At 34.6% G+C, this 27,580-nt stretch overlaps 1 long non-coding RNA gene across 3 annotated transcripts; it reads right to left on the bottom strand.

Moving 5' to 3' along the window:
* Positions 1–6,932: 6,932 nt before the first annotated feature.
* Positions 6,933–27,195, bottom strand: LOC117076868. Of its 3 annotated transcripts, none has more exons than XR_004434507.1 (4): positions 26,885–27,195; positions 25,314–25,321; positions 11,141–11,147; positions 6,933–6,945 (listed from the first exon to the last, which is right to left on the bottom strand). It is a non-coding gene; the product is annotated as an uncharacterized LOC117076868 (long non-coding RNA). The 3 variants fall into 3 exon arrangements; XR_004434505.1 differs by lacking the exons at positions 6,933–6,945; positions 11,141–11,147; positions 25,314–25,321 and adding exons at positions 12,449–12,460; positions 18,012–18,016; positions 21,805–21,815; XR_004434508.1 differs by lacking the exons at positions 6,933–6,945; positions 11,141–11,147 and adding an exon at positions 8,691–8,728.
* Between the last annotated feature and the right edge of the window lie 385 nt (positions 27,196–27,580).

Genomic DNA, 27,580 nt, shown 5'->3' with positions numbered 1-27,580 from the left:
TCTTAGTGTTTTGTCAGGATTATAGTAGAAAATGAATGGTAGGGAAGCCTAACTGGTGTTTTGAATAAAAAACATGGTGCTGCACATTGCTGTGTTCTGCCAGTTTATGTCAAGTGTGGGAAAAATAAAGAACTCTTTATTTAAATATATGTTTATTCACTTATCAATGTATTAAAATATTAATTAAGGGATTATTGTGTGAAGATAATATGCTAGCTGTTGATAATTAAACAAAAAACAAATCAGACTTGAAAAAGTGATAACATCTTTTTAGGAAAGGGCCACATATATTGAGAGAATAACAAAGATATTCAGATTGAGATTCTGAGCTCAAAAGATAATTTTTCTGCATAAGTATTACTTGACCTAAGACTTAATGAATAAGTAAGAGTTAGCCACTTGTAGATTGGTGAAATGATAATGGGACAATAACTTCAGATACAGAAAGCATCATGTGCAATATTCTTCCTGGGAAAAAGCATAACACATAGGCAATGGATGTGAGACCAGAAGGACTGAAGTACAGAGCAGGACAAAAGATGTCACATGGGAAGTGGAAGTAAAGGCAAACCAGATTGTGCAAAACCTGCTGGCCGTCTAAACAATACGTACACTATATGACAGAATATGGATGCTTGAAACTTTCTTGTGTCCAATCTTTCCAAGAAAGGTAGGTCCACTCTATGACATTCTGCTAGGAGAAAGTTCACAGGACCCCAATTCAGAACTAAATGTGTAACTAAGCTCTTTAACTTCCATCGTTAGTGGATGGTCACCCACAATGGCCATGCTAATTACTGAACATGGAAGTGCTACACTGGAATGTATGAAGGGACATCTGAGAGCAAAGTAGATGAAGCTATACAGGGAATCAGTTGATGGGCATAGCTGAGCCACAGATCCAGGGCCATGTAAGAACCACATATGCCTTTGAGCATTAACAATATGGGAACTATGTTGTTTCATGTTTCAACCAGATTGATGAGTGGGATACATTTGCTAAGCTGAAAGTCAGTAAATTAGCTTTGAGTGGGATCCCTTCTCATTGAATTTTCTATATGAATTCAAAAACTACAAGGCCATGAGGAGATGATGGCTCTGAAACCAAGGAATCTGTTGGCCTACTAATGCTTCCAAACCATGACAACTGCCCATCCTTTCCTCACATAATGGCCCGGTCATGAGAGTAGTGAGTACAACAGTGGAGTGAGGTGATGGTATGAAGTGGGCCATTTTACCTTTTCCAAGTGTGATGTTGAGGATCAGTATAATATTTCCTTCCAAACTTAATTTTTCACTTGCCAGGCATAATAAGTTAGTGTTTCACTAATATCCTCTCTCCTCTACACAAAAAGTAGATATTTTAGAATAAATAAGAAAGATTTATAAATGGGATATGTGAGAGTATATTCAAATAAATAGGCTGAAAGATCACAGGACCTTCAAAATAAATATCTTAATGGTGTAGGAGAAAGTGGAAAAAATGGAGTGTTAATTCTTTAAGAAGACAAGACAGGATGCAGTACAAAGCACATGTGAAAAAATTTGCCTCCAGGACAGATAAAGACACTTTCTGCTTCTTAAAAGGCAGAAAGAAAAAAATAAAGACTGGGGCATATGGCTGTAGGTTTCTAGAGTTGCCAGTGGGGAGATGAAGGAGTTCCCATCTGATAGTTTCTATTTTTTACGATGAATTCCGTGGCAATATCATCAGGTGAACATGTGTGTTGTGGGAGTTAGAAAGACCTAAGATGTTTGAGAACAAAAAAGAAAATGTATAATGGCAAAGTCTTCAGGGAATACGAGGGAGGAGTCAGACAGGACTGAAGTCTCCCTAACCACTTTTCAAGAAATCATCAGCACTAAAGCTATCTTTTATAGGGGAGGTTCAAGTTATGGCTCGTGAGAGTACAAATTTATATAATGGGTTTAATCGTTCCAAAATAAAACATGGATATCAGATACAGCATAGTAGACTGGGCAAGAAGAGAACATTTGTAACGAGTCTCCACCAGGTACTGGCTGCACAATTTAGACACCTGATGTAATCTCTAAGTTTAAAATTTTCAACGTAAAACTTCACAATAATAACAAATCTCATATACCTGACTTATTGAAGGACTTAGCGTGTGTGAAGCATTTATTACAAAACCTGGCACGTATTTAGTCTTCGTTGACGGTACTGATGAGGGTCATAGTAGAGACAGTCATTATTGTTTCCCACTCCCCTTGATTTTGAGAGCCACTAAGAGCAGAATATATCCTAATCTGTTTCCCAGCTCACTTTTTTTTTCAGGCAAATTTTTTCTACACCATCTGCTTACTTTCCTGCTCTCTACATATGCTCCTTCATTTCAACTTTGTCTGTTATACTCCAGCCTGGCTGAACTATTTACAGTATTCAAAAAAATGTCATGTCACCTTACACATATGCACATTTGCACAGTTTTCTTGCTGCCTAGAAACACAAGCAGTTCAACTAGTACCCCCACCAAAACACACATATATGAACATCTCACTCCTCTTTTGCCAGTGGAGAACTTATCCTGTAAAATTCAACTCAGACACAGGTTAGGAGCTGAGTTGAATTTCACGAATACCGGTTTGTGGCCATTCCTCTGTCCCTTCCTCTGATGGAATCATATAATATTCTCTGTGTCATATCGATTGATGATGAGCTTCCTGGGAGAGAAAGGGCAGCTTCTCTTTTACATTAAGTATCATACACAGATACTCACACACAAAAGGTTTCATACATAGTCATTCAATTTAACGACAGCATCTCTGAAAGCAGAGACAACTCCACACACGCTCTAAACCAGACTTCAGAGACAGAACAGTCTGTACATGATCAATGTGGGAATAAAAGGGCTGGAGTTTTTCCAAGTTATTAAAATCCTACCAACTACACTATCAACAATAACAGTGGCAGCACAGAGATCCAAGGTGGTGCCAGGTTTGTTAAGAAGAAGAATCAATAGTTATGAAGGACAATAAACCACACCACACAGGTGAAGTTAGTGAACAGGTGAAGGCAGGAAATAGTAAAGCTTTCCAAGAGAAAAAAAAAAAAAAAAAAGCCTCAGACCCAGAAATTTTTAACATCCAAATAAAATGAACAATGAAACAATCCAAACTTTCCTTTGGAAAGACAGTGATTAGAGCAGCCTCACACTCTCCTTCCATGTTAGGAAATATCATAAGACGGGCACATAAAAAGCCAACGTGGCTTTCTGTGCTACTTTTTACTTTTGGGTAATTTTGCATGTTTGCAAATTCTGTTTTGTAACCAGCGTTTTATCTGTGTTCTCTTTGAGATTTGAGAGGCTTTCTTTAGTGTATTCATTTATTTGTTTTGTGCTAGACTTAAGCTGTAAATGTTTGGGGTGTAGTTAACCTGAAGGTAGTTATTAGATTTTCCTTTACTTAGAAAAGAATGTTGCCTAACACCACTCTATAAATTTGTCCATTTTAACAAACGCATTATCACTTTGATGATTCAATGCAATGTGTTTCTTTTGTGCAAAATGTGGATTTGCAGAGAGAAAAAGAGAGAGACAAATCAAGTAGACCAAAAGTTTTTTCTCATCTTCTACTGTATTTTATAGCAAAAATACAGTAAGGATATGACAGTTTGGACATTGCTTGATGTATAGATAAAGAAGTCCATATTATTATAAATACCGTTTTAAGACTTGGTACCTGATAAACAAGTTACTTTTCATTGTGATACATAGTATAGTCAACCTCACCTTTTCAATTTGTTTAATATGTCTTCTGTATGTAGTTTTCTGTGTGTTTTTTACTCTTTTAAGAAGACTTGCCAACAATATTCTCTCATCTTTAGTATCAAGTAGAACTTCACTGACTTAAAGTTGCTTGGAAGAACAAGAGTACATTGCAGACACACATTGCTGAGCTGGTTCCTAGATAAAATTTGTGCTGCTCAATGTCAATTCTTCCAAGATGCCAGATGGCATTTTGACTTACCCTTTCTTACATCGGTGGTATTGCAGCACTGCCTGTCAGTAGGGAAAGACATGGGCAAGATTCTCTTTCAAAGGGAAGGACTGGTATCAGATCTTAGATACCATGAAGAGGAGGCAATAGTAATATTTTAAATAATCATTATTTAAAAAATTAATTGCACATGAGCTAAAGCAAGCTAGTTTTCTCTTCCAAGAGAATCACAAAATAATTTATTTCCAGCTCCCTTTGAACGCTGTGATAGTGAAGATATTCAAGGGCCATTCAAAACATTAAGCCTCTTTGCATATTGTTTAAAATATTCTCATGTGCCAAGAATAATTGTGTCTAATTGTTCAAAGAAAATAATGTTTTCTAAAACTTGCTGTCTATATTGGTTCATAAGTCATCATAAATTATTAAAAATAATTTCACACATTTTTAATCAAATATTGCTTAATCCACTAGGTATGTATTGTCTTATAGTCCAGAATCTGTGTAGATTATCAATCAAACTGAAATAGTTTATATAGGAGAAGTGTCTGACCTAACTGTAAATGTCAAATAAATATGTTGGAGAGAAAATTATTTGATACATTTCAGACAACATTTTCTTTTCTCAATAGGTGAAAAAACAATAGTTTGTGTTTACAAACACATGTGTGGCCGGGCGCGGTGGCTCAAGCCTGTAATCCCAGCACTTTGGGAGGCCGAGACGGGCGGATCACGAGGTCAGGAGATCGAGACCATCCTGGCTAACACGGTGAAACCCCGTCTCTACTAAAAATACAAAAACTAGCTGGGCGAGGTGGCGGGCGCCTGTAGTCCCAGCTACTCGGGAGGCTGAGGCAGGAGAATGGCGTAAACCCGGGAGGCGGAGCTTGCAGTGAGCTGAGATCTGGCCACTGCACTCCAGTCCGGGCGACAGAGCGAGACTCCACCTCAAAAAACAAACAAACAAACAAACAAACACATGTGTGTGTTTGATGGTCAGTTTTTTCACATAATACTGGTGAATTCAAGTTACTAGGGGTATCTTAGGAAGAGAGGCACTAGCACTTAATATCTACTGTCTTTCAGTTCCTCATTGCTTTAACCCTCAGAATAAAGTGCTCTTTAGGCCTTCTCAATTTTATAGATGAGGAAGCTGAAATTTGAAGAGAATAAGAGACTTGCTTAAGGTCACATAAATCTTAGATTGGTGCAAGGGACTGCAATAACCACAATTACTTTTGCACCAATGTAATTTTATTGCCAGAATGTCTGTCGAGGTTTAAGTTCAGAAACTATTCTAAGAAATCTCACATCAAAGGCTTCTATGACACTGTTCTTAATTGTAGTCATAGGTTTAGCTCTAATTTCTATAGTACAAATTATCTGTTTTCTTTATAAATTTCCTGTTCAGATGATATATTGTTTTCCAGGGCAATGCCTTGATTTTATGGGCTAGAATATGTAAGCTGGTTAACGTTGCAGAGGCCTGATGTTATATCAACCTGATATCAATTAGAAGCAAAGATAAATAAGATCCAGTTGCTATTCATCTGGCGGACAGGCATATGTGAATCTTCTCTTGAGTCCTATACAAAAATCTGATTTTAAAGACTCATGATAGAATAGATTTGTGTTGTGCAACTTTTATGTAAATAAGTATTTTAATATTATGCTATTGATTGATTTCAAATGGGTTTGTTGTTGATTATCTTTTTACAGATTTCTAAGAATATATTATCCCAGGTAAGTAAAATGTATTTTACATGATCAAGTTTGCCTTTTAACTTAAAACTTTTCAATTTGGAGTTGCATTACACATCATAGAATAACTTGTATAGAAGGTAAAAGATATTTAGGTGGAGGTTTCTGCTGTGGCTTCCCCTGTTAAAGGATGGTTCATTAGCATATAATAATGAGAGAAAGAACAGTAATTTGTGACTATGTCCCAATCTTAAATGTTTAGACTAGGGCATTGTCTGACTTCTCTATGTGATGGATTTCATGCATTAATAAATTTTTCTGCTTTTCTCAAACCCAATTTCTCTCTTTTTAATTATCCAGTGTTCCAAAAAATTTTTACTATTGGAATAATAGTTCCTGATTACATTAGTCTTCTCTCAGACTCCCACCTTCAACTTTTAAGTGATGTTACTCAAACCTATGACGTAAGCTTTTTTTTGTTTACTGAAGATATTTTCTTAGTGATTTTTCAGAAACATACGCCTATCATTCATGGACTCAATTTAATTGTGATAGCCATATTCTGTAAGCTCTCACTTTACCTTCTTTAACTTCTATGAAAGTCTTCTTTTTTAAAGTGTAGAACTGAGAGGAAAATGGTTCATTTTTATGAATGTTCTTTAAAAATATTATGACAAATAATGACATAGGTCATTAGCATATGACTTCCTAATAGAATTATTTTTGTTAGTAATCTGACTGCCCTTTGAAAAGTGTCAAGCCATTGTCTTAAAAAATGATTCAAGGTTGTTATTTATATAGCAAAAGAAAGTGCTGGAAAAATTCTCTTTAAATTTAAGAGAAAACAATAATTATTTTAAAAATGGGCTCCCTGAGTAGTTCCAAACACTAGAATAGTTGCAATAAATTAGTGAAGTCATGTCTTCTTATATAAATTAGATGCATTGTAAAGCAAATGTCTTCATTTTTGTGTAAATGGGAAATATAATTTGAAGAATTAAAAAAAATCTTTTTATGTAGGACACTATATTCAGGCAGCACCAAATTATTTGAATGCTTCATATTTCATGTTTAGGTATGGTATGTTTGGTATGTGTGTGGGATCACTTATCCTATGTGGCAGTGGAACTTTTGATGCCTGTCTCAATCATAATAAGCTATATTAGTCTTCAGTCAGAAAAAAAGACTCCATGTCTATGTGGCTTAAAACAATTAAAGTTTATTTTCACTCATGCTACATGTTTATAGTTGTTGGCTGGCAGCTTTCTTCCAAATGTCTTCTCTCTGGGACACTGTCTGGCAGAGCCTCATAGCAATACTCCTCAATGTTTCATGTGCATATAAATCACTCGTTAAAATTCATATATTGCTTCACCTCTGTGGAGGTGCCTGAAATACTGGATGACATCTGGGCCTACAACAAAAACAGATTTGGAAAATATGAACGATTGCTGAAAACCTCCAACTTGTAAGAACCCTTGAATTTCTGCCATAGTGAACTTAATTTCAGATTAATCCCCTCTCATACCTTTCCCACCATTTCAATAATAAAAGAAACAGTCCTCCAGTGCACCAGTCACTTTTTCCCCTCAGCAGCTAATATTCTATTCAATAATGAAAGTTTCCCTTACAACAGAAAAATTCGATTATGGCTTCTAGTATAAACTTTACTCTTACTTTAACAGACTATTGCTCAAAATCCTCCTTGTCTGTATTCAGTATTCTTCATCTTTAGACTGAAAGTTATAAAGAGATCTAAAATGTTTTAACTCCATTAAATAATCTGGCACACCCATGCTAGAGAAACAACAATAACATAAAGATGCATAGTTGTATCTACACATCAGCCTGCAAGTTACTCAGTTTAAACACATTGGCTTTCTCTGCATTTGAATACGTGGTCTCATCTACTACTCATATTGACGTCAGCTCACTGCTCACACATGTTAATCATCCAATCCCCTTGAACTGTCAACCTCCTTCTGATTTTTTTTTTTCACCAAACAAGACCTGATATTTGTTAAGACGCAGTTTCCAGGCTGGGCGAGGTGGCTCAAGCCTGTATTACCAGCACGTTGGGAGGCCAAGGTGGACAGATCACGAGGTCAGGAGATTGAGACCATCTTGGCGAACGTGGTGAAACCCCATCTCTACTAAAAATACAAAAAAATTAGCCAGGCATGGTGGCACGCACCTGTAGTCCCAGCTACTCAGGAGGCTGAGGCAGGAGAATCACTTGAACCCAGGAGGTGAGGTTGCAGTGAGCTGAGATCGCACCACTGCACTACAACCTGGGTGACAGAGCAAGACTCCGAAAAAAAAAAAAAAAGCGGTTCGCATATATACCCAATAATGAACAACCACAAGCAATGGTAACTCTATCTGGAACATTGTTCTGGTCTTAATTACCCATATAAATGTAAGAAAGAACATAACATTTGTATCTTGTGATTTCCTTGTACTTCTCAGTACTACCAAATCCACAAAACACACGAAGGGCAATAGATTATTTAAGATTATGGACAAAAGACCTTCATGAATTGGCTAAAATAGTATAAGGCATACATCATATGAAATAGTTGTGAACACGAGGAAAATCAAATAAAAAATGTACATTTGGCTGGGCGCAGTGGCTCACACCTGTAATCCTAGAACTTTGGGAGGTCGAGGAGGGCAGATCACCTGAGATCAGGAATTTGAGACCAGCCTGGACAACATGGCGAAACCCCGTTTCTACTAAAAATACAAAACTTAGCCAGGCGTGGTGGTGTGTGCCTGTAATCTCACCGACTTGGGAGGCTGAGGCAGGAGAGTAATTTGAACTTAGGAGACAGAAGTTGCAGTGAGCTGAGATCATGCCACTGTACTTTAGCCTGGGTGACAGAGCAAGACTCTGTCTCAAAAAAAGAAAGAAAAAAATATATGTCCACTATCTCTGTGAATCGCATGCATCTGCCACTTACCTGAAAACTGAATATAGAATCTGATATCATTTAGCATTACAGGTCATCCAGCTATCTAAATTTCCAACCCACTGTGCATGGATTTCCTCTTTCTCCATTCCCTACTCTAACGAGATAAGGCATGTTTGCATAATATTGTAAACATCATGGATAGCTTGTAATAGGAAAATGTTTGTACATTGTAAGATAATTAATTGGAGAAGATGACAGTTAGGACTAGGGTCAAATCCAGGATTTGGTTTCAAGGGATTGATAGTTATAGGAAGCTTATAACCTAAGAAATGTGCCCTAATAACCTGTGTTATCTGAAAAGATTAAAATACTCCTTGAGTGACAAACACATTCTGCATATTTTACTACTTAATAAAATGGTTTCTTGGCCCTATTTTTGATTTCTCTTTTTCCTGTAATCCTGGTCAGTATATCACATCCTCTGAGTGAGCTCCTCAGTCTTCACTGGGGTATCGGTATGGGTAGCTGTGGAGCCAGAAAACCATGTGTGTGACGTCATTATGGTGACACTATGTCCCTTATCATTGCATTTTGTGGGGAAGTTATTATAGTCAGCCTCAGCAAGAAGCAATAAGTGCTCTAGCGTCAATAGATAATGCAGGTTCAGATATTGGGAGAAAGGTCAGAACAGAGTTTGTAAAATCTGGAGTCATTCCCATAAAGATGGTAGTTAAAAAGATATAATAGAGCAAATAAACTATAGACAGCAAAGGGTCATGGAGTGACATCTTGAATAACACCTGAACTAGTGGAGTAAAGGAGAAATACAGTTCAGCAGTAGAGACACCGGGAAAAAAAATGAGTAAAGAATAGAAAAATTGCACTTTAATGAAATTAGAAAATTGAGGAATTAAAAAATTGAATTCATAATGTAGCCATCAATTGTGATGAATGATACAGATAATTCAAGATAAGGTAACTGTATATCTTATTTATTTTGAATTTTGATTTCTAATAAGAAAGTGTCAGTTACTATGCAAGCTCTGCAATTAGACAACCTGGATTCAATCCCACGTTCTACCACTTGCTAGTTCTGTTGTGTCCTTGGGTGATAGTTTCTAAGTTTTCTACACTTCTAAATTCTTACCTGTATGTTGCTAAAATTAAATAATCTATGTGTAGGCTTTAGGTGTTATCTGGCATAAAAAGTCTTCAATAAATATTAGTTTAAAAATAATGACATGATTATATTTGTAAGAGCAGCTGTGAAGAATGGTGAAAATCTGTCCAGTTTGCAAGAGCTGAATTTGGGTGTAGTTATGTACGCTACTGTGTGCTACGGTGAGTGGACACTACTTATCTAACTGAAGTGGTAGAGCGGTACATCTATCACTTTCAATGAGTTGACAATTTGTGCCTAAGTATATTTTTTGTTACCAGTTTTTAGAATAAGGCTCCCTTGAACACATTTTTAGTAGATTGAAAGGGAAAAGTAATATATATATATATATATATTTATAAAGACAAAAGTCATACATGATAAGATGAATCAGAACCTCAGTGCGAATATTAGCTTTGGTGAGCGGGACTAATAGATATTCATCTGAACCCAGGGTGTGGGGGAGGAGTAAAGAAACACGTATATTGACATTAGAAAATTGAGCGGTTTTCTTTCAAATATCCTCAGTCTGAAAACATAGTAAGAAATGTCCGTTATAGAGAGTAAGACCAGCAGAGATGAGGTTTCACATTGAGAAATCAGAAAGAGGTTGGGATAACACCAAATAGAATATAGATAGTGTCATTTAATAATGACTAAAAAACAACTTCCAGAATTTGGAAGGTAACATAGGGAGGGTAAAGATCTATGACATGCCTTCATCTAAATCACAGGACTTGGATGTAATTTTACAAGCATTACACAGTAAACAAAAATAAAGTTAGTAACAGAAAAAATTAAAATTGAGAATGATCAATCTCAGAGTACTATAAAAATATATTGAAGGAATGATCTTGAAACAAGAAGACTACTAAAATAGCCATCGTATATGAAAGAGCTCCGTGTGCAAGGCAATGGGAGTGAAAATGGGGGCAAGAGGGATGAAATGAATGGCAGACACATATTCTTCTGGTTGAATGTAGTCAGTTAGCTCACATTTCTAAAACCTACTATAACAAGAATATAACTATCTGATATTTTCTACTTGCCAAAAAATAATTATATCATAAAGCATGTCATGTATTTGAAACAGTTAATTTTCAAGTCAAATTAAAATATTATGGCTAAACTTTCTTCAACCAAGCAACTGACTCTGCAGTAGGAGAAACCACAGATTTACTATACAGAAGATACAATTAATTAGCATGTTTTGAGGCAATGGAATCAGAAGTTTGGCTTATTTAATGAGGACCATAGTCTATTATGTTTTCACAACCAAGCTAACTCAACTGTTAACTTTCTTCAAATACAAAGCATATTTATAAAGATTCCTAAATAAAAAATTTCCAAAAGGTTCCTGAGCGTTTCCAAAAGGTTCCTGAGTGTGTGTTTGCAAAATTCTCACGAAGTGACTCCTTCCTTTGAGTGTTTGTTTTGTTTTGTTTTGTTTTAAAGTTTGTGGGTAGTCCTTGGAATCAAACTTACAGTACCAATATAGTCTTTTAAACTTTGTTCTAACAATGAATGAAATGCAAATCCTGTTTGTGGAAGAAAACCATGTATCTTTGTGTGGAGTTCGCTGTTGTTGTTTTTGTTTTTTTTGTTTTTTACATAGAGGAAAAAGCAGCAGAAAATTCTTCCCCAGAGAAAAACATTCCTTGTTGATTTATGTCTGCAATAGGAGAATAATATAACAGATGCATACTGCCTGGAATAAAGTGTATTCAGCACATAAATTTAAATCACATACAACTTATGCTTTATGGTACAGTTGTGAATTGTGCTTTTTTTTCTATATGTAATTAGAAAGTAGAACAGATGTGAAGGTTAATTTTAATTTAGTGTGTCCATTACAAAGAAATATATATACTGCCTAGGGAAAGGAGGAATTTTGTTTCTTGTATAAATGTTCAGCTCTAGTTAGATGTAAGAAAAGAGAAGTGGACTTTAGGACTCACTATTTGGAAACATGCATAATAAGACGAGTCACAAATATTGTAATAGTAATTTATGAAGCATACTTTGTATTATGTGGTAGACGGGGAAGTTGGAGTTTTCTGCTTAGAGATTTAGAGAGGTAAAGTCCTCGTTAAAGTAATACATTATTTCAGAAGATATTTCTACTTTGGGCTGGTTTATTGTGTGCACCTGCTCTTCGGAAAACATCTTTCTCCGCCTCAATCCCAATAATAGGATTAGAAGGTACAGCAAGCTCTCAGACAGGCTTTTTCTCCTTCCAACTGTGTATATTTTGGCTAGGGCTATTGCCAAGTGTCTGCTGCCTTGTAGGTTGGCTATGTCTTTGATACTAGAAAAAGTAGCTAAAATAAATCAAGCCATGGTAAAAGGGCCCTAGAGCAGACTGTGGCAATAATTGTCAACTTTTTATTTGCATCTCACAGGATAAAATAGGCCTCTGTGTTTTTCCTACCATTAATTTAATTCATACACACCAAATTTTCTGTTTTCAATTTGCATTGGGAGACAAAAGTAGGATTGATGATGCTCTGCCAGTTTTACCCTGAGGTATAGAGTAATACTCGGCACTAGATGAGGAAATGGCCAACTAAAAATATTTTGCACAAGATCATTTTGCCTTCAGTTTTTTGAAAGTGGAATTTAGGAAAACTCTGTCTTAAGTGCCAAATTCTAGCTGCACATGCCATGTTTGAACTTTGGATCTACTTTCCATAGGAAAGAAGCTTTAATTTCAGAAAGAAAATTTCTTTAAAAACCTCTTTATATTCTGAAAACCAGAAGCCAGGAGTAGAAAAGCATTTGCTTCACAGCAATTTCTAAGAAAACAAGTATTTGGCATTAATTGACTATGATAAAGGAAAGAAAAGTTGTAAAATTATTCCAATCATTGTCAAAATATACTATGCATTTTTGGAGTTCAATGTATCTTAACACTGAAGATCTATAATAAGGCCAGTAAATAGAATTGTGCACAAAATACATAAAGAAAAGTAAAATATTAAATCCATGGTGACAAATTGTTCCTAAAATACCTGAACCAGACCGCCAAGATGAAGGTAAAACTTGTCATTTGTGACATGCTTTTTGATACCATTGACAAGAGGTATTTTCAAAGACATCAGTTATTGTTTAAACACATAAAGTGTACAATGGCACTTCATTTCCTCATGCTTTTTATGTGGAACAGGGATAGTAATACCAATTTTACCATACTATTGTTAGAGTTCAATAAAATATTGTATTAAATGAGACCAACAAGGTCGCTCTTAGACAGGGTAGCCATTCAAGACTGAACCCTTGAATGGCTTGAACTACATAGTTTCCCTTTGAATACTGACATTTATTTTGTTTCAGATTCAGGCCTCAGCAACAGCAACTACTATTATTTGTAATGAATCATCTGGATCAATACATCTACAAATGTTTAAACTTGTTATCCGAGATTCACCTTTAACTTTGTCCTCAAGTTCTATCTCACTGCCTAGTGTTTCCAAAGACAAGAAAAATTGTCCAATATCTGCGATAATTGTCTCTGCTTCCATCAGCAATGTGAATCACAGCTTTTATTATAATTTGTTCTAAACTCTTGGGCCTAAATAACCTTCACGCTTACATTTGTTCTTTGATCTTCAGTTACCAGAGTGTATATTATATGGAGATAGAATTAGATAAGTACAGGTGCGGTTTCTTATTTAAAGCTCTGTGGGATTTTTCTTTAGTGAAACCATAGAAAATGGTAATAGTTCCAAATAGACGTTATTTGCTAACCTACAAGAGAACAAAGTAAGTTTTAGCAGCAGGTGATGGTCACAGTATTCCAAGGAGGACCACATGAGCTAGGGATGAAGGATTGAGCCTGGATAATCTTGCTTTTGTGATGCTGCCCAATTCTATAAATGACTTTCTCCCTTCATTCAATCCCCTCCATCCAGCCATTGGCCAGCCTATTCTATTTAAATTACCCTGTCTCAGCTTCTGGTCTAATCAGAATGGTAGTCAGCACTGCTCAACTCATTGTTCCTGCAGTGCTGAGCTCCACGGGAGCCAAAACATAATGTACCGACATAATAGATGACTGAATTGGAAATAAAAATAAGCTATTTGTTTGAAATTTACCTCCCATTTATTATATACTTGCATAGGAGATCTCCTAAGAGTCTGTAGGGGAGCCTTGTCTGGAAACGTTATATAATATATGTTTATGTGCTGAGAGCAGAATACACATGTGATTACAATACTGTTTCATAGCACTGATTTCTTTTCTTTTCTTTTCTATTTTTTTCTGGAATATGTCCTTAAGGAAATTGGAATGCAAGATCTATGACCAAACATGTGCCTAAATAACATTCTATTTCTGGGACAAAGAGTTCCATAGATGCATATACACATAGATACAAATCATAGATTATAATTGCAATTTCTGTCATTAGAGGATTTCAAATGTTCTTCAGCTCTGTGGTGTGCATATGACGGTCTTACCAAAATAAATGATTTCTCTCTGCGTACCGTGGGCTCTGTCAAGATTGAGAGCCCATTGTCTAATAATTTAGAACATAACAAAGGTTCCTTTTCTGTATCTGAAGGAGATATTACTTCAAGCATAAATGCTGTCAGTGGGAGGAAGAAAATTTATCTCTATTTCACCCTATGTATCATTGAAAATGTACACCTATACATTTTACGTTATTGTTATTATTACCCGGTGGCCATTCAGCATGCAGCCATCAAAGTGCATGATATATGTCTCTCCAGTTGAACACCAGAAAGCTATGAGCTAGGATAATTTGCCAGCTCTGGAGAGGACTGTCACTTACAATTTATGACTCTTAAATGGAAATTAAGGATGATATACAAAAGTTTATGGAAAGAGTTGCCTTTATGGGAAGAAGGTTAACATTAGTAGCCTGACAAGATTCAGGTGTTTCCTTACACGACTCTTCAGCACAAAACCTTTATTATAGAAGCCTGTGTGTGAAAACTTGCGAACACATCTAAGCCATGCATTTTTTTTTTTTTTGGTCAAAGTGTTAATAAAACACTTTATTCATTTCAAGAATTTCAGATGTTAGTATAAATCCTCTCTATATAAACTAGACATTAAGTTAGGTTATTCCACAACTTAAACAAAGGAAAAAAACAAAACATGTTGGTCAAAACTGAGTTAGGAAAGTCCACTGCTTTTAGCTATCTGCAGCAAATTATAAAAATGGAGTGACCAACTCATTCCACTTTTCCTGGGACTTCCCTGGTTTCAAACCTAAAAGTTCCATATTCAGGAAATCTCTTTAATACTGAGAAAGTTGAAATAGTGGTCGCCTTGAATAGTGATAACTAGAAAATGGCAATGGCCCTTAATTAGAAGCTTCTGGTATCTAAAAAGTGGGATGATAGGAAGTAAACACATTTTATCTCCATACCGCAGACCACACATTTACAAACACAAACATGCATGTAGAAATGACTGGGTATGATCAACAAAGAGTAACCGAGAGTTAGAAACTAGGAAGTGAGTTATAAACACATTTTAAAGGCAAAACAAAATTTAAAAACAAATCAGTAGCTATGCTAATTATGAAGCTCAGTTCTTACAGATAGATGAAGTGTCTTCAGCATACTCTGGTGGTTAAGAGCATAATCTTTGAAGTTGGGCTACTTATAAAACATGGATGAAGATGTATGTCTTTTAATGAGTTAATACATATAAAGCACCCAGAATATAATGCGTTTTACTGCTACTCCTTCATCTTCAGTTTGTCATTTGATATGAATGACAGTGTATTTGCTGTTGGCTTTCTTTGCAATTGCAAATTTGTCTCTTGAAACTGAGATGGCATCAAGTAATGAGTAAAATTAAAATGAGATGTCATGTATTTAGGTATTAATAGTCACAACTTTTTTCATATTATTTTAGTATTGGTTCACATTTTGACTGTTCTCAGATGCATATATACAGGTTCTTGTAGATAGTCCACTTTGAGTTAACAGTTATGTAGATGATCATACTTGTATGACCACAAATGCAACACTATAGTAGTGCTCTTTGTAAAACACCTTTACATTATTAAAACATTTGACGAAACTGATAAAAATAAAAACACTTATTTTGCGTTAATTATATAAATTACTCTTTGGTTATAGGTATGTATCGCCAAGTATCATATTGGGACAGTTCATGGAAAAATACAAATCAAATTAACCACATTTGTTCAATATTTACTTGCAGCTTTGCCAACTTTATATACACATTTGTGTCTCTTGAATAAAATTCAATGAAAATATTGTGAAAATTGATGCTGCTTTGAAATTTTAATTTACAGACAAGATGAAGGACATGCATAGTAAAGAACTGTGAGGAAATGATTTGGAGTTGGAATGTATTCATGAATTGTAGTGCATTAATAAAGCTTATATTTCCATATTTAACCTATGAATAATAGCAAATAAAATATTTTAGAATCAGATTTATTCATTACACTAAATAAAATTTTTAAAATACCACAGTCATAAATTGCAAATATATAGGAGTCTGTTGTTTTTGCCTTTCATTATTTCTGTCACTTCAATCAATATTGTGGTTTATAAAAGAAAGGTGAAGAGTGATATAAGGAAAAAAATAGCTTGCTTTATGGATAGGATTAAAAATAAAATTGATTAGATGTGTATTTAAAGGAATATTTCTGTTTTCCTTCCTACTGCATGAAATATTTACAAGAATCTATTTTGAGTTATTGGGGCATCCTGTACCATATTAACTCAACAAAGCAAATATTTTAATAAAAATCTGATACCTCAATTATTATTACATAATTCAGTTGGTGTTATGTTTTTATTCATAAGTTATTGCAAGTTTCATGAACATTTACATATATATGCATTTAATTATAATAATATTCATTAATGGTTTCAAAAATTATTGTGTCCATAATTAATTTACTAGCTAGAGTTGAAAACATTTAAATTAAAGTCTACTAAAACTTATAAAAATACACACATTTTATATATCTAAAGAAAATATCTTTCCCATATAAACAAAACATGTGAATTTATAAAAGATGTTAATGAAGAGAGCACCATGAAATTAAACTTGTTTTTTTTTAACTTCCTAGAGAAATGACAAACTCATATAGACTGATAGCTCCTTCCATTAAAATTTACTCTGTAGAAACTATGAAAAAAATAGCTAAGCATGAAGCCACGGAATTACAAATAACTGTTAGAAGTACTTGTAGAGGGTGGGCACAATGGCTCATGCCTGTAATCCCAGCGTTTTGGGAGGCAGAGACAGAAATTACTTGAGCACAGGACTTTGAGACCAACCTGAGAAAACACAGCTAGACCCCATCTTATTTCAAATTTCAAAAATTAGGCCAGGCACGGTGGCTCCCATCTGCAATCCCTGCACTTTGGGAGCCTGAGGTGGGCAGATCACTTAAGTCTAGGAGTTTCAGACTAGCCTGGACAACATAGAGAAACCCCATCTCAATTAAAAAAATACAAAAAATAAAAAACAAACAAACAAACAAAAAAACATTACTTGTAGAGACTCAGTATTTTTTGAACTGAAGTAAAAGTAGGGTACATTTCAGCAGCTAGGGATGTTGGTGGTAGGTTTATCAGAGAAATGATATATTGGAAAATAGATTAAATTAATGTTCTTGAAAGGCACATTGTACTCCCCACTTCCATTATGAGCTGAACATAAGCAGCAATAGTCCATCCCATGGGAAGTAGGTTGTGTGATACAAAAGGAGTGCTAAGTCCCAACTGGGGAAAATAACTGATGAAAACTGGTTTAGGCAATCAATTACCCAGTACTCTATCCTCTTTTGAATATTCAAATTTTGATGATTACAGCTAAGGAGTATATCTTTTTCTAGCAATATCTGTTTCCAAAAGTTTAAATGAGATTTTCTAATTAGAGAAATTGTTTGAGGCAGTGGTAGTAAACGGAGGTGCACATCAGTCCATCTGCAGTACCTAGAATGTACCCACAATCCTAACATCTTATAGCACCAAGAGGGACACAACTGGAGCCTGGAGTCCAGTTTTTGCTACAGTATCCAAGCAGAGACAAGGTTGCCAAAACCTCCAGGAAACATGAACTCGTAGATAAAAAATAATTAGACATCTGTAATGACATAAGACCACTATAAAAATAAACAGCAAACACAGCAATATAGAAATTATGAAGCAGTGGAACATAGATATCAAGGAGGACATATATATTTCACATATGTTCTATGTGACATACATTTAACATATATAAATTACATATGTATATATAAAAAAGGGAATACATTTACTTTGTAAATTAAATAAAATAAAGTCCAAAATTGTGAGACAGAGAACATAGAAGATATTAAAAGGAGAACAAGAAGATTAGAGTCAATGGAAAAATTAAAATTATGGTCTAAAAGAAGATACTGAAAAACTCTTCCAGGAGATGACAAGTTAGAGTAAAAAAAAAAAAAAGAAAATTAAATTAAATAGTTAAGAATAATAAAAATAGGAGAAATACAATCATATAAATAATTGAAGTTTCTACGGAAAAGAATATGTGTATTGAAAATGTTTGCAAATTTAATGAAAATATTTTTAGAATGAAAACAATACAAAAACATAAGATAGAGTGCTCAATGAATGCCAAATAAGATAAAAAATGAAAGTTATACTAAGATATAGTATATTACATTTTTAGAAATTGAGAGAGAAATGATTTTAAAACCTTTCAGAGAAAGACTACCACAAGTAACACAAATTTAGAATGATAATAGAGCCCTATGCAACAATCATAAAGCTATAATAAAAATCTTTTCAAAGTATAAACAGAAACAATATTTGAATACAAATTCTGCAAAATTGTTATCTACATGTGTGTTTCAAGTCTTTAGACATTTAAGACTTCGGAAACGTTTTCACTACAAGGTCATTTAAAAAACACTCTGCAAGGAAGAACTGAAATAAGAATAAAAAATAATTTCTTCCAGATAAAGGAGTATTATAATCTAAAATAACATATAAATCTTTGCCTCTCTAAAATAAGAAAGCTAGATACTTTGCCCTTATAAAAATATGCAATAACAAGTAATCTGTGGAATAGCTTTACCTAATGAAAAAGTTAACTAAGTTACTTTTTACTTAAGGTTAGATTTCTTAGATTTAGTTTGTTTAGAAACTGGTCTAAATATCAGTTTCTAGAAAGTGTAAGGAAGAGTTAGACAAATAATATTATGTCATCAAGAAGTACTCAACTTTCAGCAACCCAGCCCAGCTAGAAACAAACTGAAAACAAGTTCTGCCTGGTTGAACTGGCATATTAAGCATCCTTGTCTTGACTAAATCGTAAAGGTCTATCACCACCAAAAAACTTTAAAAGGCAAGAAGATGTGTATTTTTCTTCATGTGCACACATCAATTCAAGGACACAAGAATTACAAAGAATTAGGAAATATGAAACCACCAAAAGTATTAATAAATCAACAATGGATGTGGAGCAAATGGAGATCTATGAAATGACTGACAAAAAATTGAATTTAGAGAAATAATTTTGAAGAACTTCAGGGAACTCCAAGAAAATATGAATAGAAAATTGAGTAAAAATTGAAAAAAAGTTCATGAACAAAATAAAAAGTTTAACAAATTAAACAATAAAAAATATAAATCTTAGAGATAAGGAATACAAGTACTAAACTGAAAAAAATCAATAGAAAGCTCTAATAGTAGATAAGGTCAAGCAAAAGAAAGAATCAGTAGGTTCAATTTTGTACAGCCATTTTGGAAAAGTGTATGGAAATTTCTGAAAAAATTAAAACTAGAACTGCTCAATTATTTCGCAATCCTATTTTTGGCTACACATCCAAAGAGAACAGAATCAGTATGTCAAAGAATATTGACATTTCCATGTTTGTTTATGCATTATTCATTATAGTCAAGATAGGAAATCAATCTAAGTGTTTCATCAATGAATAACTGGATAAGAAAACCTAGTACATATGCCAAATAAAATAATATTCAGCTATAAAAAAGAAGAAAATCCTGACATTTGAGACAACATGGTTGAACTTGGAGGACATTATGCCAAGTAAAATAAGCCAGGCACAGGAAAGCAAATATCACAGGGTCTCACTTATATGTGAAATCTAAAAAAGCTGATCTTCTAAAAGTAGAGAGTAAAATAATGGTTACTAGTAGGGTGGTTGGTGGGAGGTTGGGAGATATTGGTCAAAGAATATAAAATTTTAGTTAGGTACATGGAATAAGTTTAAGAAACCTATTATATAATATGATGACTAGACTTAAAAGAAGTTCAAGAGGGAAGATTTAGAGAAAAGGGTCCAGAAAGCATTTTTTAAGAAAATAATGGCTAAACGTTTTCCAAATCTGGGGAAATATGACAGTATCCAGGTACAGGAAGCTGAGGGGTTTCCAATCAAATTCAACTCAAAATGGGGTTCACCATATAATGTGTTTACATTATAATCAAACTACCAAATATGAAAGCCAAAGAAAGAATTCTAAAAGCAGCAAGAAATACAAAACATATCGCGTTCAAAGTAGTTTCAATACAGATATTAGAAGATTTTTAAGAAGAAAGCTATAGGCCAGGAGAGAGTAGGACACTATATTAAAAGTGCTTAGCATGCCATGCTATTGGACTTCACAGCCTCCAGAACCATGAGGCAAATAATATATTAATAAAAAAAAAACATAGATTACGCAGTCTGTGGTATTCTATTTTAGAAGCAGAAAATGGACTAACACATAAGAAAAAAAATTTATGGCGTTGATCTAGGCAATGATTTTTTAAATACATTCCTGAAAGCACAGGCAACAAAAGGAAAAATAGGCAAATTCAATAAAAACTGTGATGTGTTTATCAAAATGTGGAGAGTTCCAGTATATCTACTAGAGAACAGAAAGAAATAAAGTACAGACTAGATACTAAACTTGAAGACAGAGGCTACAAAGCTAAAGAGCAAGGTGGCACGCTCCAATAAATAAATAAATAAAGTAATGACAGATTAATGATATAAAGAAAAGCAGTAATAAGTAGCAAATTACTCTTAAATTTTGGGTTATTTGAAATATTATTAATATTATTCTCAGATATTGGTAAGTGGATACAGCAGTGGAGATAAAATTTAGCAAAATGTGAAGTAAAAAAATGAAATTACTTTTGATACCAAATATATTTAAAATAATAAAAGATTAAAAGCTGCTGTAAAGTATAAAATTATTATAAAAGTGCATCTATTAGTCAAGGTTCTCTAAAGACACAGAACCAAAATGATAGATGAATAGATAGATAGATGGATAGATAGATAAATAGATAGGTAGATAGACAGATAGATGTGAAGGTATTTATTAAGGGAACTGGCTCATCAATTGTGAGGCTGAGAAGTTTCACAATAGGCTGTCTGCAAGCCGGGGACCCTTACAGGCCATTGGCACGGCTCAGTGCAAGCTTGATGGTCTCAGAAGCAGGAAAGCTGATGGTGTAACTTTCAGTTCATGGTTGAGAACCCAGGGGCTTACTGGTGTAGTTTTGGGGTTCAAAGGTCAGGGAGCCCAGAATGTAGTTGTCGAAGAACAGTAGAGAGGCCGGCAAAGTGGCTCACGCCTGTAATCCCAGTACTCCAGGAGGCCGAGGCTGGCGGCTCACCTGAGGTCAGGAGTCTGAGACCAGCCTGCCCAACATGGTGAAACCCCGTTTCTACTAAAAATCCAAAAAAAAGTAGCCGGGCATGGTGGCGTGCGCCTATAATCCCAGGTACTCGGGATGCTGAGGCAGGACAATCGCTTGAGCCGGGCAGGTGGAGGTTGCGGTGAGCCGAGATCACGCCACTGCACTCCAGCCTGGGCGACAAAAGAGAAACTCCATCTAAAAAACAAAAACAAAAGCAAAAAAAAAAAAAAAAACCCACAAACAAACAAAAATATCACAGTACAGAAAAAGTGTATCCCAGCTCTAGCAGACAGGTTGGCACGTTTGCTGTTTTTCTGTTTTTGCTTTTTCTGGGTCTCCAGCAGATTGTGAGGTTCCTGTCCACACTGAGGGCGGATCCTCCCACCTAGTCCACTCAGGCCCACCCCCCAGCCTCCTTGGGAAACACTCCCACAGATACCCTCACAGACACACCCGACAATTATGCTTCCTCAGCTTTTTAAATATTTCCTAATCCAACCAAGTTGACAACTGAAATTTCTATTCACAGTATACTTTATTGAAACTGGACCATTACAAAATAGAAAATTTTATTATTTTAATTAACATTAAAGAAATAGAAATTACCTCCCTTTCCACAAGAAAAGGAGAAAAGAGAAAGTCCCAGATATTTTTATAAATGAGGTATTTTGAACTTTTATGAAAGAGATTATTCTTCCCTTACACAACGTTACAGAAAATATAAATAAGAAAACTCTCTATTTCATTTTAAAATAAAATCAAATCTTTATTATACAACTAGACCAGCAGTTAAAGAGCCCATTTCAGTTATAACTAGATGTGAACATCCTCAATAAAATATTAGCTGAGTCCAATGATGTATTAAATGAATGCTTTATGTTTAAATTAATAGGCTAATGAGAAAGAAAATCATTTGAATTATATCAATAGAAGAAGGATGAATATTTGATGGTGTTAAGCCTCAATTATGGTTTATAAAAGCCTCAGCAAACTAAAAATCAAAGATAAATTCCTTACTTAACACAGATAAAACTTTCAAAAATCTGTAGCAATGATTATCCTTAATAGAGATACTTCCTGTACAAATATTCTGTTTAAATGTCAGGGACAAAAGAACAAAGAGTACCAAAATTAATAATAGATATATGCATAAGAAGAAAATAGATAACCTATTTTTATTTAGAAATGACAAATATGTGTGTTAAAATAGACTTTAAAAATTATAAAATAAGTGATTTCAGAATTTTTAATACGTAATGAATTCTAGCATATTTTAAACATAAAATCAACTATAAAAATTACTGTCATTTGTCCTAAAAATTATATAAGCCAATTATATAAATGCCTTATATACTTAAACTATGAAACCAATAAGAAAATAAGAAGAGTAAAAAGCTATGAAATATCTAAAAATAAAGCTTAAATACACAATTAAAATCAAGTTCAGAATCTCTTTATAGTAAAAATGTTTAAATTTTATCAAAAATTATAGATAGAAGTTTAACAACTAGAGAAACATTACATGCTCTTGGATAGGAAAATTTAATGTTGTAAATATTTCTATTTAAGTTTTCAGTAAGTTTATTGTAACTCCAATAAATATTGCAGTTAGACTTTTGTATAACTTAGGACATATATTTTGCCTATTGTATACAAAAATACATTTCTCTGACAGCACAGGAAAAAGGTTCAAAGACGAAGACTTGCTTGCTGGAATATTAAGACATGAGAGAGAGCGCGGAAAAGATGTTTTTGGGAAACCTGTACATTATGTATAGAATAGTGACAATGAACTTCAGCATGTAATATGTACAAAGATAAACTCCATGGGAACTCAAAAATTAAATGTTGATGCTAAAATTAATCAACTTAAGATCAATTTATTAATATATTAATTAAGTTAATAAAGCCGATAATAATGCATACAACCTAAGTGTTCAAAATTTCAAAGTCAAAACCATGTCCATGTAGTCGACAAACTTAAATAATAGATTTTTAAATTTATCTAACAGAGGCCCCTATTGACAAAGTTAAGCAAACATCACTTTCTTAAAAATAATGAGTCGTTCTGGTTTTGCCCTTGCTGTCTTCCACCTCATGAGGACCCTCCAGAGGCGGCAGCATAAAGCTGCTATCTTGGAAGCAAAGCCATGGCCTCCACCAGACACAGCACCTGCTAGTTTCCTTGATCTGAACTCTCTTACCTCCAGGATTGTTAGCTTAATCCACAAATATGAAACCCAAAATACAAAAGGTTAACTGTACGTCAGAACAAATGGCTATGTAAATGAAGGGTTTACATCTTTTCCCTCAGATGGTGGATTAGAGGCTTTGTTAGTGCATCCTACCTACTTGGAAATAATAAAATATTGTATGTACAGATTATTCACATTGTAAACTTTTATCCAAGAAGGAACACAGGAGCTTAACCTAAAAACAAAAGAAAGTTTGGATACTTTGAAGAATTTGATGGGCAGCAGCCCATGCTGCCCGTTCTGGTGGAAAATTGTAAGTGAACGCCCAGTGCATGCGAAAAGGAGAAAGTGTTTCTGTGATACACGTGCCCACTGGGAGCCTAGCAATTCAGGCCACAGAGGAGCTCCTTGACCTTACGAAGTACTGGATCTTATGTGGGAAGCAGTGGGGAGAACCTCAGGAAGGTCAGCAACAGGAATGCTTTGCATGTGCTCCCAGCCCCTGGCACTGATTGAAGGTGACCAGTCAATAAACATAGTTTATACTGACAGGGAATGTGCAGCAACATTCAGTGCTCATCTGCATGGTGGGGTCATATGATGTGTTTTCTTTTCCAGTTGCTAATAAAATAATACAGTTTTAATTTTAAAATAATATAAACAAAGTTTATCTCAGTTATTTCCTATAATATCTATTATGGTATATTCTCTAAAAGGTTCATCGATGAAACTTTTTTTAAGTTTAGATGAATCAGAATTGGCATGTCTGCTTGAAAGATGGCTGAATATATACACATACATACACACATTAATATACATACGCAAACACACTTATCTTCAGGGAATCCCCCCATATAGCAAAAATAGCGAATTCGTGTTTCTAAGAATTATCCTCCACTCTTTTATAATATAAGCATCATATTGCATCAAGAAAAAAAATAAAATTTTTATACGTACTATATTCATTAACCTAAAATAAATGAATAGCTCTAAAATATAAATTTCTAAATATTTTAATTGTATGAAATACAAATGAATAATATTATGTTTTCTAACCTGAAATTGACAACATAAAACAGATAATTTATCTTTATGTTTTTGAGGTCACATATACTCTCTCTTATTTTTATAGTAGTAAAAACTATAATGTAATTCAAACAAATCAGACTTTTAAAAATATGGTGGTTTCTTGTATTGTTTTTGCTCCAAAAATGCTATTTTGTGATTCATTTATACCAATAATATGCCTTAATTTTAGGCTGTGTTCATTTCTGCTACACATGTCAAAAGACTTATGGATGGAAATGAGGCAAGTGTGAGGATTTCTTATTATCTCAGACTCCTGCCCAAGTGAACTCTTCCCCATGACCTTGTCACAATGTATTTCCAGCTCCTCTTCCCACATTTCTATTTTAATATATGTGTAGGTAGCTTCTCCAAACAATAATACAAACAGCTGTGGAATCATATGGTTGGGGTTTGATAATAACTATTTCATTTAAAAATTTTGTGACCATGGAGAAGTCATTTTAAACAGTTCATGCATAGTTTTTTCAAAAGTAAAATAAAGATAATATAGGTTCTGATCTTAAAGGAGAGTGTGCTTTAAATCAGTGGTGTCCAATGCCCGGCCACAGACAGGTACCAGTGCGTGGCATGTTAGAAACCTGGCCACAGAGAAAGAGGTGAACTCCGTGAGCAAGCATTATTGCCTGAACCCTGCCTCCTGTCAGTTCAGCAATGGCATTAGATTCTCATAGAAGCAGGAACCCTATTGTGAATTGCATATGCGAGGGACCTAGGTTGCACATTCCTTATGATAATCTAATGTCTTATGATCTGAGCTGGAACAGTTTCATCCAAAAACCCTTTTCATTGTCCCCCTCCCCACACCGTGGTCCAGGGAAAAACTGTCCTCCACAAAACTGGTGCCTGATGCCAGAAAGGTTGCGGACCACTGTTTTAATTGAACTGTGGTCTCTGGTTCCAGAAAGGTTGGGGACTGCTGTTTTAAATGAACTACAACTTATAGAGTACTAGTATTTTCATGGGACATTGCACAAACTTAGACAGTATTGACATTAAATATTTCTTCCCTCCACTGCAATAATAGTTTGCATCATCTACTTTCTAGAATGGTGGTGTTTGGCATCTGGTGAGCATAAAAATTACTGAGAGAAGTGTACTAAAAATAGATTTCTGGGTTATAACTTAAACATACTTAATAAAATCTTTTTTCTCATTTATGGCTCAGTTTAATTTTTTGTTTTGCTTTTGAGATGGAGTCTCGCTCTGCGGCCCTGGCTGGAGTCCAGTGGCACAATCTCAGCTCACTGCAACCGTTGCCTCCCAGCTTCAAGTGATTCTCCTGCCTCAGCCTCCTGAGTAGCTTGAACTACAAGGCCCAGCCAGCACACCTGGCTAATTTTTTTGTGTTTTTAGTAGAGATGGGGTTTCACCATGTTAGCCAGGATGGTCTCGATCTCCTGACCTCGTGATCCACCCACCTAGGCTTCCCAAAGTGCTGGGATTACAGGTGTGAGATACCACGCCTGGCCCTGCTCAGTTTAATTTTTAACCACCTCCCAAAGTGATTCTTAATCACTAATGTTTAAGTGCAGGCCAAAGGGAGGCATCTTATGCAAACAAACCACCTACAGTCATTTATAACATTAACCCAGCGATACCGTCCCTGAAATCTGTCCCATCTGAAAGGCTCTAATCCGTATAGCTGACCCATCTTTCTGCTCTCCTGAGAATTTTTACTTAAAGGCTTGTAACCTTGCTTCACATGCATGATGCAAAGGTAGGGGGACAATATCTTTTTGAGAAAGATAAAAAAAGTGTCACTACTAAAATGTTTTTCTATTTATAATTTTATATTTCCATGTGCCGACAGTACCCGCTGTAATATGGATACACTATATTTATTTATTCATGTTTCTTTTCTGATTTTTTCTAAGAAGAAGTAGTTTCTATGGCTTCTGTGACCTTAAAATGAAAAGCAGCCATTCTTAGAGATTTGCTTAGCTTATGAAAAATTTTATAAAAGAGTGATAAATGCTAGTGTCTTTATTCTCAGTTACTTTTACAAATCACATTCCTAAAGTTGGATGCAAAACTGAGTTAGAAACTAAAGACACATAGAATGGAATTTTTGTCCCTATTTTTAAGAGAAAATGACTCAAGATTGTTTTTCTCCTTAGCAATTTCAGCTTGTAAAGTACTGACATGAAATCTCCTCAAACAGAACTTTAAAATCTCCCGTTATTAAGACAAAAAAAGAAACAACTAAATACATCTACATGGTTTATTACCATTATAACCATGCTACCTGCACTATACCTTATTATGCAATTAAAATTACTAAATACAAACTACTATTTACCCCATCACAAAAAAACCCTAATATACAGATATTTAATAACCCTTGACAACTAAAATGAACGAAAATTTATTTACCCCATTTACAACCCCAACACTCCTAACTCTACCCGCTGTAGTACCCATTATTCTATTTCCCACATTACTATTTCCAACCTCCAAACACCTTGTTAACAACCGACTAATTACTATTCAACAAAATCTGACTCAACTTACCTTTATCACAGAGATAATTCTCTTTCAAACTGTAACAATTTTTGCCTGAGAAGTAAAACAATGAATATGACTTCTGAAAACAGTTTTTAAATAATCTCTTTGTCTTAACTTCATAATGTTTTGCAAAATATATTTCAACTATGAATAAAATATAACACATTTTTGTAGAAAATAGCTGAGGGTTTTATTTGATTTATATAGATGAAATCCTAGTAAGTGACTAAATGTTTTCAGAATCATATTTCCCTTCCTTTTTAAAAATTAACATTTCTTCTGAAGATTGCAATTGCTGAGGGTAGAAAATGTCAATTTCTGAAATAATTGTGTCCTAGGCAAACACAATGACTTTCAGAGGAAGCATGCCATCTTCGTTCTTTCACAGTTC

The sequence above is a fragment of the Trachypithecus francoisi genome, unplaced genomic scaffold, assembly GCF_009764315.1.
Source record: "Trachypithecus francoisi isolate TF-2019V2 unplaced genomic scaffold, Tfra_2.0 Lachesis_group0, whole genome shotgun sequence".
Classification (NCBI taxonomy): Eukaryota; Metazoa; Chordata; class Mammalia; order Primates; family Cercopithecidae; genus Trachypithecus; species Trachypithecus francoisi.
Note: the sequence above shows the minus strand (reverse complement) of the source record. Positions and strands in the feature narration are given on the sequence as shown.